The sequence below is a fragment of the Dasypus novemcinctus genome, chromosome 18, assembly GCF_030445035.2.
Source record: "Dasypus novemcinctus isolate mDasNov1 chromosome 18, mDasNov1.1.hap2, whole genome shotgun sequence".
Classification (NCBI taxonomy): domain Eukaryota; kingdom Metazoa; phylum Chordata; class Mammalia; order Cingulata; family Dasypodidae; genus Dasypus; species Dasypus novemcinctus.
The window spans coordinates 37,355,716-37,372,362 of NC_080690.1; positions in this window are offsets into that span (position 1 = coordinate 37,355,716).

Below are 16,647 nucleotides of genomic sequence, written 5' to 3' on the forward strand. Positions count from 1 at the left end.
GTCTTATGCAGAATTAGCATGGCTCTTGCTCATTGGTTAATGCATTGCTGGACTGGCGGGCAAATTTTCTACTGTAATATGCAAGCGAGTTTACAGAAGTGGAAAGCAGGAGTGGTCAGTTAGGTTTCTATAGGGGTTACAGGATCACGTTTTTCTATTAGGCAAGTGGAACTATAGAAGTGGAAGGCAAGAGGGGTCAGTCTGGAAAGTCTTTCTAGGGGTTACAGGGTCTTGCTCTCCTGTTTCTCAACAGTTCTAGGGATAAATGGAAAAAAAGTCTGTCAGCTAGATTCACACCTGACTGAAATTTTAGCCTCCAAAGGAAAGTGCCCAAGCCAATTAAGTCTCAGGGGACATTTGGAGTTGCTGCTCTGGTTCCCAACATCCAAAAAATTGCAGAACCCATACACTGGGCATCCCTGGGTACAACTAGGTCTTGGGAGACATCTGGACCTAGGTTCCAGACTGAAGCTGCCAAGCTGAATTTTCTCCCTAGAAGGGGGGCTGGCTTGAAACCTTTCTTTTGGCCTACTCTTGGAGAAGTCTTAGAAAGGTTGGTGATGAGAGAGGCCAGTACCAGGGACTGACCTTGCAGTTAAACCAGATATTAACAGGCACTTTAAGAAGCAGAGACTCACTGTGGCTTACAGGCAAACAGCCTCAAGGACCCTGGAGGAATGGATTAACAGGAATCTCAGGGCCTCCTGGAAGCTGAGTAAGGAACAAACCTTTGGGCATGGCCCAGGGCACTAATAAAACAAAAGAGGGCACAGACAGGCTTTAATTAAAAGTTTAGATTTCATCAGTCCTCCCTGGGTGTCAGGGAGTGTTACCTGCCTCTTTGTCTCCTGCCTTGGCTCACCAAATATGTTAGTAGAACTGTTACCAGATTCTGTTTAGCTTCTTGACTGTGCTACAGAAATGAATTTCAAGAGTGCGTTGGGGGAGTTAGGTCAGTAATTTATTCATGTAGGGAGGGATGACAAATGGGAGAAAATAACAGATCATGGGTCCCAGGTAGAGAGGAAGGGGCTGAAAAGTGATAAAGAGAGCTGATTTACAGACTACAATTCCCCATTATAGGTTATAATTCCCCAGGTTTACTTGTATGGCCACATGGCAGAGGAAGAATGGTGAGAGCAGGAACAGGGGTCCACAGGCAAGGGAATGCAAGAGAGAGAGAGTGAGAGAGCGAGCTAGCTCAGGTCTTGTACCTGCCTTTTTGAACTGTTAATTATCCCACCCCTTTGCTAATGGCAGGAGAGGAGTTCCAGCTATTTACTATTTTGATTGATTATCTCTCCCATCAATCTCCCATGAAGGCCCAATGATAAAGTCCTTGGGGAATATCCAGGGCTTCTCCTGGCTTCTGAAGAAAGTCTTCTTCTGTGTGACAGAATCTTGGGGAGGGGCTTCCAGCAGCCATCTTGGGGTTATTGATGTCCACATGGACTTCTTGCCAGGTTCCAGATCCATCTATTGATTCCATATCTTACTAGCCTGCTTCAGAACACTCTGAGTTCTGGGCATCTAGGTTCTTGGCTACATCACATAAAAGAATTTAAGGACACGTCATAGGGTAGGCATGGCAGTTTGATATTATTTATGAATTCCAAAAAGAGATATTGATTATGTTTGTAAATCAATCTGTTCTTCTGGGTGTGATACCCCTTATACACCTTTGTATTAAATTCAAAGGTTTCATTTTTACTTTATTAAATCAAAATTAGGGCTTTGATTTGACCACGTCATCGAGGCATGGAGGGTTGAGTCCCCACCCCCTTGGAGGGCTATATAAACAAGCACTCAGTCAAGAACACAGAGAATTAGATACACAGAAAAAGACTCAGCAGAGGAGAAAACTTAGTTTTGACGCTGGAACCCCAGGAAGAGATGAAATATTCTGCTGATAGTTTACAGCCAACCTTTTGTAGAGACCAGAACAGCTGAGAAGCCCTGAGAGATGAGCCTTATGTCAGCCTATAGCTGAGATCAGAAGAAGCTGGGCCCACAGAGCCTTAAGAGGAAAGAGGAGGGCTGAGCCCTTGAAGTTATCAGCCGCCATCTTGCTTCAACACATGGCAATAGACATTTGGTGAGAAAGAACCTCTTAGGGTACCTTGAGTTGGACTCTTTTGGGCCTTATAACTATAAGCTTTTACCTCAAATAAATACCCTTTATAAAAGCCAACAGATTACTGGTATTTTGCATCAACCCCCTTTTTGGCTGACTAATACAGTAGGCAAGGGAGTAAAGAGTTTATTAGGAAACAAGAAAAGAGCTATGTGCACATCCTGAGACATGGGTTGCGGGCACGCTACACAGTGAGACACCCAAAGGTTGGGTTTTTTGAAAAGGTCAATAAAACTGACAAATATTTCACTAGATGAAAAAAAAAGAGAGAAAGGGTGTAAATAAATAAAAACAGAAATGAAAAGAGGAACATTACTATTGACATCACAGAAATAAAAAGGACTATAAGTGGGTACTATGAACAATTGTACATCAATAAATTAGACAGACTAGATGAAATGGAAAAATTCTTAGAAACATGCAAACTGCCAACACTGACTCAAGAAGAAATATAATATCTCAACAAACTAATAACTAGTAAAGAGTTTGAATCAGTAACAAAAATCCTCCCCAAAAAGAAAAATCCAGGACAGGTGGCTTCACAGGGGAACTTATCAAACTTTCCAAGAGGAATGAACACCAATCCTGTTCAAACACTCCAAAAAGTTGAGGAAGAGGAAACATTCTGTAATTCATTCTACAAGGCCAACATGATTCCCATACCAAAGTCCCATAAAGATGCCACAAGAAAAAAAATTTAATGTAATACATGACATTAAGAGAATGAAGAAAAAGCACATTATGATCTCAATTGTTGCAGAAAAAGCATGTGGCAATATCCAGCTCTCCTTCTTGATAAAAGCACTTAGAACATTAGTAATAAAAGGGAACTTTCTCAATGTGATAAAGGGCATATATGAAAAACCCACAGCTAACATCATACTTAATGGTAAAATACTGAAAGCGTTCCCTATAAAATCAGGAACAAGACAAGGATATCTACTGTCATCACTATTATTCAATATTGTACTGGAAGTTCTAGTCAAAGCAATTAGGCAAGAAAGAGAAATAAAAGGCATCCAAAAAGGAAAGGAAGAAGGAAAACTTTCTCTATTTGCTGATGATACAACCCTAGATACAGAATATCCTGAATAATCCACAACAAAATTCTTCAAGCTCACAAATGAATTCAGTACAGGGGTGGAGTACAAGATCCACACCCAAAAAAATTAGTAGTGTTTCTATATACTAGTAATAAGCAATCTAAGGAGCCAATCAAGAAAAAACATTCTAGGCACAATGGCAGCTAAGAGAATCAAATATCTAGGAATAAATAGGATGTAAATAAACTGTACACCAAAAACTATAAAACATTTCTAAAAAATCAAAGAAGACCTAAATAATTGGAAGGACAGATCATGTTCATGGATTGGAGGACTAAATATTGTTAATGTCAATTTTACCCAAAGTAATTTATAGATTCAATGCAATCCCCAAAAAAATTCCAACAGCTTTCTTTGCAGAATGGAAAAACCCATCATCAAATTTATATGGAAGTGTGAGGGTTCTGGAATAGCCAAAGCCATCATGACTTAGAAGAACAAAGTTGGAGAATTACACTTCCCAATTTTAAAACTTATTACAAAGGCACATTTATCGAAATGGCATGGAACTGGCACAAGGACAGACATATAGACCTATAGAATTGAACTGAGATTTCATAATTCAGCCCTCACATATATGACTACTGGATCTCTATATGCAAAAAAATTTTGGTAATGGATAGTGGTGATGGTAGCACAACAGTGTAATAATTAACAGCACTGAATTATGTATTTGAATGTGGTTAAAAGGGGGAAATTTAGATTGTATATATGTTACTAGAATAACAATAAAAAAAATCCATGGGGTGGTACAACACAAATGGTGAACACTAAGGCAAACCATGGTCTGTATTTTTTAGTACAATTATCAAAAATATGCTGTTGTGGGAAGCTGCTCAATCGGATGAGCTCCCATCTACCATATGGAGGCCCTCAGTTCATTTCCCGGGGCCTCCTTGTGAAGACAGGCTCACCCACATGTCACAGAGAACTGACAGAGCAAGGTGATGCAACAGAAAAAGAAGGGATAGAAGCGAGAACACACAGAGCCCACAGTGAATGGACACAGAGAGCAGACAGCAAGCAAGCCACAAGGGGGGAGGGGAAATAAAGTAAATACAGACACAGAAGAACATACAACGAATGGACACAGAGCAGACGGCACGCAAAAAAAAAAAAAAAAGCCACAAGCGGTGGGGGGAATGTGCTATCATTAATTGTAGTATATGTTCCACACTAATGGAAGGTATTAGTAATAGTGTGGTATCAGGGAACCCTGTATTTTATGCATGATTCTTCTGTCAACCCAATAATTTCTCTAGGAAAAATTTTAAAAAGGTATCTAACTCCAGCAACTGGATGAGATCGCCTACGGATTGAACGCATAGTTGAGGAAAACAGATTGCACAACTCATGCTTTTCCTCTTGGTTGTCAGGCATTGTTCTTAGTAGCAGGAGCTGCTAGCCAGTCTGATCCTCACGATCAGCAGATAGGGAGAGGGAGAGCAGGCAAAGTTTCCACACTTCAGTAGGAACTCCACCGACCAGGCTTATAGAGATATGATAGTGGAAGGAACAGGTTTTTTATTAAAGTTCAAAAGATTTTACACTGTTTCTAGATTGGACCTTCTGTTAGTTAAAAAAAAAAATTGAGATATAATCTACACATCATAAAATCCACCCATTTAAAATATCCAATTCACGGGAAACGGACTTTGGCCCAGTGGTTAGGGCATCCGTCTACCATATGGGAGGTCCGCGGTTCAAACCCCGGGCCTCCTTGACCCGTGTGGAGCTGGCCATGCGCAGTGCTGATGCGCGCAAGGAGTGCCGTGCCACGCAAGGGTGTCCCCCGCGTAAGAGCCCCACGCGCAAGGAGTGCACCCCGTAAGGAGAGCCGCCCAGCGTGAAAAGAAAGAGCAGCCTGCCCAGGAATGGCACCGCCCACACTTCCCGTGCCACTGACGACAACAGAAGCGGACAAAGAAACAAGACGCAGCAAATAGACACCAAGAACAGACAACCAGGGGAGGGGGGGGGGAATTAAATAAAATAATAAATCTTTAAAAAAAAAAAAAATATATCCAATTCAGTGGTTTTTAAGTATATGCAACCATCACTACAATCTGTTTTAGAACATTTTCATCATCCCCCAAAGAAACCTTATACACATTCGCAGTCACTCTGGATTTGCCCCCATGTCTAGCCAGATACTAATCTACTTTCTGTCTCTATAGATTTGTCTCTTCTGGACATTTCATATAGATGGAATCATACAAAATCTGGTCTTTTGTGGCAGGCTTAAGTTCATCCATGTGGTGGCAGGTGTCAATACTTCATTCTTTTTTTAATTGTCATTAATATTCCATTGTATGGACACACCACAATTTATTTTTTTTTAAGATTTATTTTATTTTTAGTTATTCCTCCCCACCCCCTCATTGGTTGCACCTGCTGTGTCTGTTCATCTTGTTTCTTTTAGGAGGCACTGGGAGCCGGACCTGGACCTCTGGTCTGGGAGGGAGCCACCTCCGGTGTGGGAGGGAGCCACCTCCACTCCCTGCTTTGTTGCATCTCTCATTGTGTTTTTCCTCCCTGAATTTCTGTTGCATCATCTTGCTGCGTCTGCTGGCAGTGCTTGTCTGTCAGTTCGCCGTCTTCTTTAGGAGGCTTTGTTGTGCCTCTCATGTTTTTTCTTCTTTGTGTCTCTTGTTGTGGCAGCTGGCTGCGCCTGCCTGTTGCTCCAACTCGCTGTCTTCTGGGATCCAAACCAGCGACCTCCCATGTGGTGGGTGGGAGCCCAGTTGCCTGAGTCACATCTGCCTCCCAATACACCACAATTTATCCATTTTATCCATTCATTAGTTAATGGGCTTTTGGGTTGTTTCCATTTATGTCTATTAAGAATGACACAGCTATGAACATTTGTCTACCGTATTTGGACATATGCTTTCATTTTTGTGGATATATACCTAGGATTGAAATTGCTGGGTCTTATGTTAATATATATATTTATGTTTAATATATATATGTATACCATATATACCATGTTTAATATATATATAATATGTATATATATTTTTAAAGATTTATTTATTTATTTCTCTCCCCCTCCCTGCCCCGTTGTCCGCTTTCTGTGTCCATTCGCTGTGTGTGCTTCCATGACCACTTCTATCCTTATCAGTGGCACTGGGAATCTGTGTTTCTTTTTGTTGCATCATCTTGTTATGTCAGTTCTCCGTGTGGTGCCGTTCTTGTGCAGGCTGCACTTTCTTTTGCACTGGGCGGCTCTCCTTACAGGGCGCACTCCTTGCGCGTGGGGCTCCCTTACATGGGGGACACCCTTACGTGGCACAGCACTCCTTGCGTGCATCAGCACTGGGCATGGGCCAGCTCCACACGGGTCAAGGAAGCCCGGGGTTTGAACTCTGGACCTCCCATGTGGTAGGCGGACGCCCTAACCACTGGGCCAAGTCCACTTCCCCCATGTTTAATATTTTGAGAAACTGCAAAACTGTCTTCCAATGTGGCTGCACAATTTTGCTTTCCCACCAGCAATGTATGAGAGTTCTAATTTCACCATATCCTTGCCAATACTTATTATATGTCTTTTTAAAATTAGTACAGCTAATGAGTGTGAGGTGGTGTCTCATTTTGGCTTTGATTTGCATTTCTCTAATGACTAATGATGTTGAGCATCTTTTCATGTACTTATCAAGCATTCGAATATATTTTCTGGAGCAACATCTCTTCAGATACCTTTCCCACTTTCAGTTAGGTTTGTCTGTTTATCATTGAGTAGTAAACATTCTATATATATTCTAGATACAACAGATAAATGATTTGCAAATATTTTCTCCCATCCTGTGTGTTGTCTTTTACTGTCTTGACAGTGTCCTTTGAAGCACTAAAAATATTCATTTTGATGAAGTCCAATTAACTGATTTTTTTTCTTTTGTTGCTTATGCTTTTGGTGTCTTGTCCAAGAAGGTTTTGCTTAACTCAAGACCACAAAGCTTCACTTCTATGCTTTCTTTTCAGAGTTTTATACTTTTAGCTCTTATTTTTAGGTCTATGATTCATTCTGTGGGATAGTGGGATCTTCTTTTTTTAAATCCAGTGTGATAATCTCTGCATTTTGGTTGGATTGATTAATTCATTCTTATTTCATATTATTGCTGACAGGATGGATTTATGTGTACCATTTTTCTTTATGTTTTCTAAAGGTCTCAGATCTTTTTCCTTACCTACTCTCCTTTATTGCTTTTTAAAAATTATTATTATTATGTGAATATTTTCTTGGGTAACATTTCAATTTCTTTAGTGTTTTTTCCCTATATATATATATATTTTAAAGATATATTTTTTTATTTCACCACCACCCCCACTCCCCCGCCCCTGTTGTTTTGTGCTCACTATCTGCTTTCTGTGTCCATTCCCTGTGTGTTCTTCTGTGTCTGCTTGTCTTCTCTTTAGGCAGCATCAGAAACCGTTGGTGGGACCTTCTGGAGTGGGAGAGAGGCACTTAATCTCTTGTACCACCTCAGCTCCCTGGTCTGCTGCATCTCTTATTATCTCTCCTTGATGCACCAGCTCTCCACACGGGCCAGCATGCATTTACCACAAGGTCCTGGGAATCAAACTCTGGACCTCCTATATGGTAGATGGGAGCCCAATTGCTTGAGCCACATCTTCTTCCCTCCAATATATATTTGAACTATTTTCTTATTGTGTTCTCTAGGACTTACAATATACATCTTAACTTACCAGAATCCACTTCAGATTTATACTATCCTAATTCCAGTGAGATATAGAAATGTTATTCCTAAATTACTCTATTCCCTCTTTCCTCATTTTGTGTCACTTTTATTATACATATTAAATCTATATATGCTAAAAACCTTCAATATATTATGTAATAATGATTACATACTTTTAAATAGTTTAAAGATAAGAAAGAAGAGTAAGTGTATATTTTATAGAGTTTGAAATATTAACCTTTTTATTTGCCTTTTCTAATACTCTTCATTAGTTTCTCTGGATTTGAGTACCCTTGGGTGTCATTTCTTTACTCCAACTCAGCTTTGATTCCACTGACCTACTTTTTGCTATTATTGTCAAATATATGTCTAGATATTATAGGGTCAACAACACAATTATAGGCATACCGTTTTATACAATTGTTCTTTTTAATCAGTTCAGAGAAGAAAAGAGATGAAAGATGTACTTATATGGTCTTTTAAAATTACCTACCTATACTTGGGACTTCCATTTGGGACTCTACCACTCACTACATGCTAACTTAAAGCCATTCAATGGGGAGTCAAGTACAAATCTGAAAATTAAATACTCAATAGACTCCTCTTTTAGCTGTATTTTTCAGATACTGTGTGGTGAATGCCCCACTGCTGTCGATTACAGGGACATTTTGGTAGTTGTATATCTGCTTGTGTATTTTTAAAAAATAAAAAAAAAAAGACTAAACTGTGTTTTATATTTACCTTTACTAGAGCTATTTTTTTAAAAGTGGATTTGAGTTATCGTCTGATGTCATTTGCTTTCAGCCTGAAGAACTTACTCTGGTATTTATTGTATGGTGGTTCTTCTAGCAGCAAATTTTGTCAGTTTTTGTTTATCTGGGAATGACTTTATTTTACCTTCATTTTTAAAAAACTTTTTATTTTGAAGTAATTTCAAATTTAGAGGACAGTTGCAAATATAATACAAACCCCACACAGATAATTCCAACATAACCCCCACCCAAATTCACCAATTTTAACTTTTCCCACTTTTGCCATATTCTCTTTTTCTTTCCTCCCTCCCTCCCTCCCTCCCTCCCTCCCTCCCTCCTTTCTTTCTTTCTTTCTTTCTTTCTTTCTTTCTTTCTTTCTTTCTTTCTTTCTTTCTTTCTTTCTTTCTTTCTTTCTTTCTTTCTTTCTTTCTTTCTTTCTTTCTTTCTTTCTTTCTTTCTTTCTTTCTTTCTTTCTTTCTTTCTTTCTTTCTTTCTTTCTTTCTTTCTTTCTTTCTTTCTTTCTTTCTTTCTTTCTCTTTCTCTCTCTCTCTTCCTTTCTTTCTCTTTCTCTTTCTTTCTCTTTCCTCCCTCCCTCTTCCTTCCCTCCCTCTTCCTTCCCTCCCTCTCTTCTAGCTTCTATCTATCTATCTACTAGCTAGCTATCTGTCTATCTACCTACCTACCTACCTACTTATTTACCCGTCTACTGAACATGTAAGAGTAGGTTGTGCACATCATACTCATTGAACACATAATAATTTTATATACAATTCCCATAAATAAGAATATTCACTTTTGTAATCACCTGAAGTACAGTTATCAAGTTAAAAATTTAATATTGACATAAAGCTTACCTTCTATATTCCAATTTTTTCTATGTCCCAATAATATCCTTTTGAATGGGTTCTCCTCTATTCTTTTTTTTTTAAAGATTTATTTCTCACCCCTCACCCCCGACCCAGTTGTCTGTTCTCTGTGTCTATTTGCTGCGTGTTCTTCTTTGTCCACTTCTGTTATCAGCGGCATGGGAATCTGTGTTTCTTTTTGTTGTGTCATCTTGTGCCAGCTCTCCGTGTGTGCGGCACCATTCCTGGGCAGGCTGCACTTTCTTTCGTGCTGGGCGGCTCCCCTTACGGGGTGCACAGGGTGCACTTCTTGCGTGTGGGGCTCTCCTATGCGGGGATACCCCTGCGTGGAGTGCATCAGCACTGCGTGTGGGCTAGCTCCACACGGGTCAAGGAGGCCCGGGGTTTGAACCGCGGACCTCCCATATGGTAGATGGACACCCCAACCACTGGGCCAAGCCTGCTTCCCTCCACCATTCTTAAATCCCCTCCATAACCACTTATTGCATTCTTTTTTGAAGATTTATTTGTTTATTTACTTTTCCCCCTTCCCCTCCTCCTGCCCTGTTGTTTTTGCTGTCTGTGTTGTCTTCTCATTTTCTCTCCTCTAGGATTGATTCACTGGGATTTGATCTTGGGGACCTCTGATGTGAAGAGAGGTTCCCTGTCAGTTGTGCCACCTCAGTTCCTGGTCTCTGCTGCACTTCACCTCGACTCTCCCCTTGTCTCTCTTTTGTTGCATCATCATCTTGCTGCATGACTCACTCGTGCAGGCACTGACTCACCATGTGGGCGCTTGTGCTCACCATGCGGGCACTCATGGTCACCATGCAGGCACTTGCATGGGCACTGGTTCGCCACGCAGGCACGCTTTCTCTTCTTTTTCACCAGGAGGTCCCTGGGATTGAACCCGGATCCTCCCATATGGTAGACGGAAGCTCTATCACTTGAGCCACATCCGCTTCCCAACACTTATTACATTTATTTATTTATTTTAAAGATTTATTTTATTTTATCTCATTTATTCTCTCCCCCCTTGTTGTTTGTGCCCACTGCCTGCCGTCAGCTCTCCACGACAGCATGGCCAGCTTGCCTTTACCAGGAGACCCTGGGAACCAGACTTGGGGCTTCCCATATGGTAGATGGGAGCCCAATCACCTGAACCACATCTACCTCCTACTTATTGCATTTAAATGTTATCATCTCCTTAGTTTCTCTATGTCTTTTTAAATTGTGGAAACATATATATAAACTAACTCTTCTCATCCCAAACCCTCCCAAGCATTCAGTGGAATTAATCACACTAACCACCATCTTTTACTGGAACTTTCCCTTCACCCAACTCCACACTCATTTTGCATTAGCTTACCACTGCCATTGCCTGCCCCCTGCCATGCCCTGGTTACCTGCTTACTTTCTGTCTCTATGAGTTTGCATATTCTCTGATATTTTCTTTATGGTTATCAGGGGCTTAAACTAATCCTAAATCTATAGCAACCTTGAATGCTTTTAAAAAAAACATGTATTTTTTATATTTAAATAAGCTTTAGATTATATAAATGTTAAATAAAAAATTATAGGGGGAGGGAAGTGGCTGTGACTCAATCAGTTGGGCTCCTGTCTACAATATGGGAGGCCCTGGGTTCGCATCCCAGGGCCTCCTTGGGAAGGCAGGCTCGCCCGCCAGCGCCGCAGAGTGCCGCCCAGCCCACAAAGCACCGTGGAGTACCACCCGGCATGGAGAGCTGACTCAGCAAGGTGATGCAACAAAAAAAAAGGGGAGACAGGTAAAAACATAGAAGAGCACGCAGTCAATGGACACAGAAAAGCAGACAACAAGCAAGCCACAGGGGGGATAAAAATAAATAAATAAATACAGACACACAGAAGGACACAGCGAATGGACACAGAGAGCAGACAGCAAGCAAGCTGCAAAGGGTGTGGAATTAAAAAAAAAGTTATAAGGGGAAGTAGATGTGGCTCAAGCAATTGAGCTCTTGCCTATCACATGGGAGGTCCCAGGTTCAGTTACTGGTGCCCCCTAAAGAGAAGACGAGCAGATAGAGAGAGCACATGACAAATTGACACTGAGAACAGACAGCACAAAACAATGGGGGGGGGGAATTAAATAATATCAATCTTAAAAAATATATATATAGGGGATTCCCATATGCCCCCCTCCCCAATACTTTCCCACGTTAACATCTTTTATTAGTGTGGTACATTTGTTACAATTGAAGAACACATATTGAAGCATTGTACTAACCAAGAACTATAGTTTACATTATAGTTTACACTTTGCCCTGCACAATTTTATAGGTTTTGACAAAATATATAATGACCAGTATCTGTCATTGCAATGTCATGCAGGACAATTCCATTGTCTCAGAAATGCCCCCATGTTGCAGCTCTTCTTCCCTCTCCCTCCCCTCAGAACCTCTGGTGGTCACTGCCTTTATATCACTGATACAAGTTGTTTCATTGCTAGAATAATGGTGTCTACTTTAGTCCATAGTTGCTTTCCCCCCGTATGTTTGTTCATTCCTCAATCTTGACGATTTTGGGATATGATGTGCTCTCTGCTGCCGATTGAGAGGGGTCTTAGGTCCCATAGAGCAGATGGCTGGAACTGTATCGTTTGCAGTTGCAGAAACTCTCCGTTTCCTGGGATGGGCCCTGTCCATCATCATCCTTCTGTTAGTTGTCCTGGGGAGTCCGATGGACTGGTGAGTAGGCATTACATCTCCGCTGAGATTCAGGGCTCAACTGACATATGAATAGACCAAAGATTTAAGTCTCTGGGACATATATTTAACAAGTGTAGTGCTAATTATAGGTTCAAATAAAAGAGAGATAAGAGCCACGTGTAGGGAAATAATAAACAAGCCTAACTGTTACACTGGGGAGCATATATTCCAAACAAATCAATTTTATTGATTCATATTAATAAAGCATAAATCCATATCTAGTGTACAATAATTGTATTTGGTATAATCAAATATTTGTGCATTCATCACTGCAATCATTATTAGAGCATTTTCCTTATTCCAATTATAACAAAAAATTTTTAAAAAACCAACCAGAACTCATCACCTCTCAATCTCTCTTTGCTTCCCCTTCTGTGCTTAGCTGCTATTCTCTTTCCTTTCTCTAGTTTATTTGCATTTATATTTTGTAAAAACAATCATATATGCAATATTACCCATATTCATATTTCACATGAGGTTTCACTATGTTATAGGTCACAGGTTACATTATTTAACTTTCTTCTAGTAATATATATGTCCTTAGACTTTCCCTTTCAACCAATGTCATACTCATATAATAGCACTTCTAGTTACAAATATTATGATGTGCTTTCACCATTTCTATTTATTTCCAAAGATTTACAATCTTTTTACCAATTCTGTACAGATTAAACCTCAGCTTTCTATTCTCACCCTCATTGTATTTTCTGGTGACCTATATTCTAATTATTAAGTCCACGAATTTGCACAATATATTTACTTCATAATAGCCCAGTCACACAGTAATTGTCCTTTTGTGTCTGGTTTGTTTCACTCACATGACGTGCTCCAGGCTTATCCATGTTATCATATGCTTCACCACTTCATTTCTTCTTACAGCTGAATAATATTCTATCATGTGTATACACCATAATTTGTTTATCCATTCATCAATTGATGGACATCTGTGTTGTTTCCATGTTTCAGCAGTTGTAACTATTGCAGCTATGAACGTTGGTGTGCAGATATCTTTTCATGTCACAGCTCTCAGTTCTCCTGGGTCTATACCAAGCATTGGTATTGCCAGGTCACATGGCAAATCTATATTAAACTTCCTTAGGAATTGTGTGCATTTAGATCTTCAATTTTAGCTCCTTCTTCTTTTTTAATGTAAGCATTAAGTGTTATAAACTTCATTCTCAGCACTGCCTTTTCAGTGCCCTATATTTAAAAAATTTTTTTAAATTATTTTTAATTGCATAGGTTTTGATACATTGTATTCTCATTTTCTTCCATCTCAAGAAATTTAGGAAGCTCTCATGCAACTTCTTCTCTGACCCACTGATTATTTAAGATTGTGTTGTTTAATCTCCATGTATTTATGAATTTTCCCTTTTTCCATCCATTATTGATTTCCAGCTTCATTCCATTATGATCAGAGAAAGTGTTTTGTATAATTTGAAAATTTTTAAATTTATTAAGACCTGTCTTGTGACACAATATATTGTCTATCCTGGAAAAGGATCCATGAATGCTTGAAAAGAATGCATATCCTGCTCTTTTTGGAGTAGAATGCTGTATAAATATGTTAGGTCTAGTTCATTTATCATATTATTCAAACTCTCTGTCCCTTTATTTATCCTCTGTGTAGATGTTCTATCCAATGCTGGGGGTGGTGTATTGAAGTCTCCCACTATTATTGTAGAGAAATACCTATTTTTCCCTTCAGTTTTGCTAGTGTGGGCCTCATGTATCTTGGGGCACCCACGTTAGGTGCATAAATATATAATAAGTTATTTTTTCTTGGTGAGTTGCCCCTTTTATTAATATATAACGACATTCTTCATCCTTATAACACTTTTGCCTTGAAAATCTATTTTGGGGAAGCGGACTTGGCCCAATGGATAGGGCATCTGCCTACCACATAGGAGGTCCGCGGTTCAAACCCTGGGCCTCCTTGACCCGTGTGGAGCTGGCCCATGCGCAGTGCTGATGCGCACAAGGAGTGCCGTGCCACGCAGGGGTATCCCCTGCATAGGGGAGCCCCACGTGCAAGGAGTACGCCCCCTAAGGAGAGCCACCCAGAGTGAAAGAAAGTGTAGCCTGCCCAAGAATGGTGCCACACACACGGAGAACTGATGCAGCAAGATGACGCAACAAAAAAGAAACAGATTCCCAGTGCTGCTGATAAGGATAGAAGCTGTCAAAGAAGAACACACAGCAAATGGACAGAGAGCAGACAACTGGGGGGGGGGGGGAAGAGAAATAAATTAAAAAATAAATAAATCTTTAAAAAAAAAATCTATTTTGCCCGATATTGTTGCTTGTGCTTTGGATGTAAAATTTAAGAGCCCCCCACCTACTACAAGGTCTTGTAGATGTGTCCCTATGTTATCTTCTAGGCTTTTTATGATCCTGACTTATATATTTAGGTCTTTGATCCATTTTAGAGTTATTGTATAGAGAATAAGATAGGGGTCCTCTTTCATTCTTTTGGTTATGGATATACAGTTCTCCCAGCACCATTTGTTAAAGAAACTCTTCTGTTCCAGAAAAGTGGACTTGGTAGGCTTATCAAAAATCAGTTGACCATAAAGGCTGAGGGTCTATTTCTGAATTCTCAGTTTGATTTCATTCATCAGTATGTCTATCTTGATGCCAATACCATGCTGTTTTGACCACTGTAGCTTTACCCGCCCCCCGCCCCCCATTGTCTGCTCTCTGTGTTCCTTCGCTGTGTGTTGTTCTGTGTCTGCTTGTATTCTCATTAGGTAACTCTGGGAACCTATCCTGGGACCTTCTGGAGTGGGAGAGAGGCAATCATTCTCTTGAACCACCTAAGCTCCCTGACCTGATGCATCTCTTATTATCTCTTCTCTGTGTCTCTTTTTGTTGCATCATCTTGCTGTGCCAGCTCTCCGCAGGAGCCAGCATTCCATGCAGCTCAGCACTCTGCCCAGGCCAGCACTCTGTGTGGGCCAGCTTACCTTCACCAGGACCCTGGACCTCCTATATGGTAGATGGGAGCTCAAACGCTCCAGCCACATCTGCTTCCCAATGATTTACCTTCTCTCCCTCATTCAGCACCATCTTCCTTGTACTTTTCAGTTCTGAGACCTGTCCTATCTTAAAGCAGTTCTGATTAGGCCTCCCGCCAGTTTTTTCCCCCCCTCTGTGAGGCTTTTCTGCCTAGTTTCTTCCCCATGGGGTAGCCTTCTCTGTGGAGCCAGAGGGGGTTAACGAAGAAAGGTGTGTGCATTTTGCCTTTAGGTAGTCCAGCCAGCTGAAACTGGACTGAGTAAGGACAGAATAGTTCTTACCAGCCTTTCTAGCTGGCCAATCTTTCCCATCCTCCACTCCCCCAGGTGAGGGACCCTTTCTATGCAACTCTTTAGCAGCTTGTTTTCTGCCCTGGGTCTCTGTGGAATTAGGTCACGTGGAGTTCTAACTTGATACTGTGGTCTCTGTCCACAGTGGGAGGGACCTGGGCTGTGCTGCCTGTGTATGACTCCGAAGCTTCAGGGAACCAAATGAGAAACAGTGAAAAGGCACTGACCAGCAGTCAAAGGAATTCTCCTACCTGAAATTTTTGTTTCTTTAATACAGCATTTGTGGATTCCTTCTCCAGTCTCTACCATCCTCCAGAATTCTAAGCAAGTGGGCTTTGTCCTTTTATTCACTAAATCTCTGGAGAGGCTTTCTCAGGGGATGTCTTAAGCCACCATGTTAATGACATCACCCTTTGCCTTCATTTTTGAAAGTTTTGATATAATATTCTTTGTTGGCAGCTTTTTATCTTCTTTCAGCGCTTTGAATTTGTCATCCCACTGTCTCCTGGCCACCACTGTTTCTGATTAAGACATGTGTTAATCTTATTGGGGTTCACTTAGTATTAAATGCTAAATGCTGGGACACTGAGTTAACTATTTAATGTTAAGATTGGAACCTTATATTATACAAAATAAATTCCAAGTCAATAAAGACATTTTAAAAAACATCATAAAAGCAAATAGGTGATAACTTGGGGAGGGGGAGGCTTTCCTATGGAAAAATACTAAAAACTAAAAAAACCAGAGAAGATGGAAGACTGAAAGGACCACATAAAAATTTAACACTTGCACATTCAAAAACAAAACAAAGCAAAAGCAAATTTAATAGGGAAACTTGGAAAAATATTTACTTTATATAAGACAAGTGGCAAAGAACATGAATGGTTCCTCCACAGAAAAATGGCCTTATGGAAAGATATGAAAAAACTTCATATTACTAGCAATCAAATATTAAAATGAATTATAATATCCAGTACTTTCATGTTTCACAGTTGGTGTATAGAACAGAACAATCTTACTGGTCTTAAAATTTGAACAAAGCACTTTCATACCAGGAA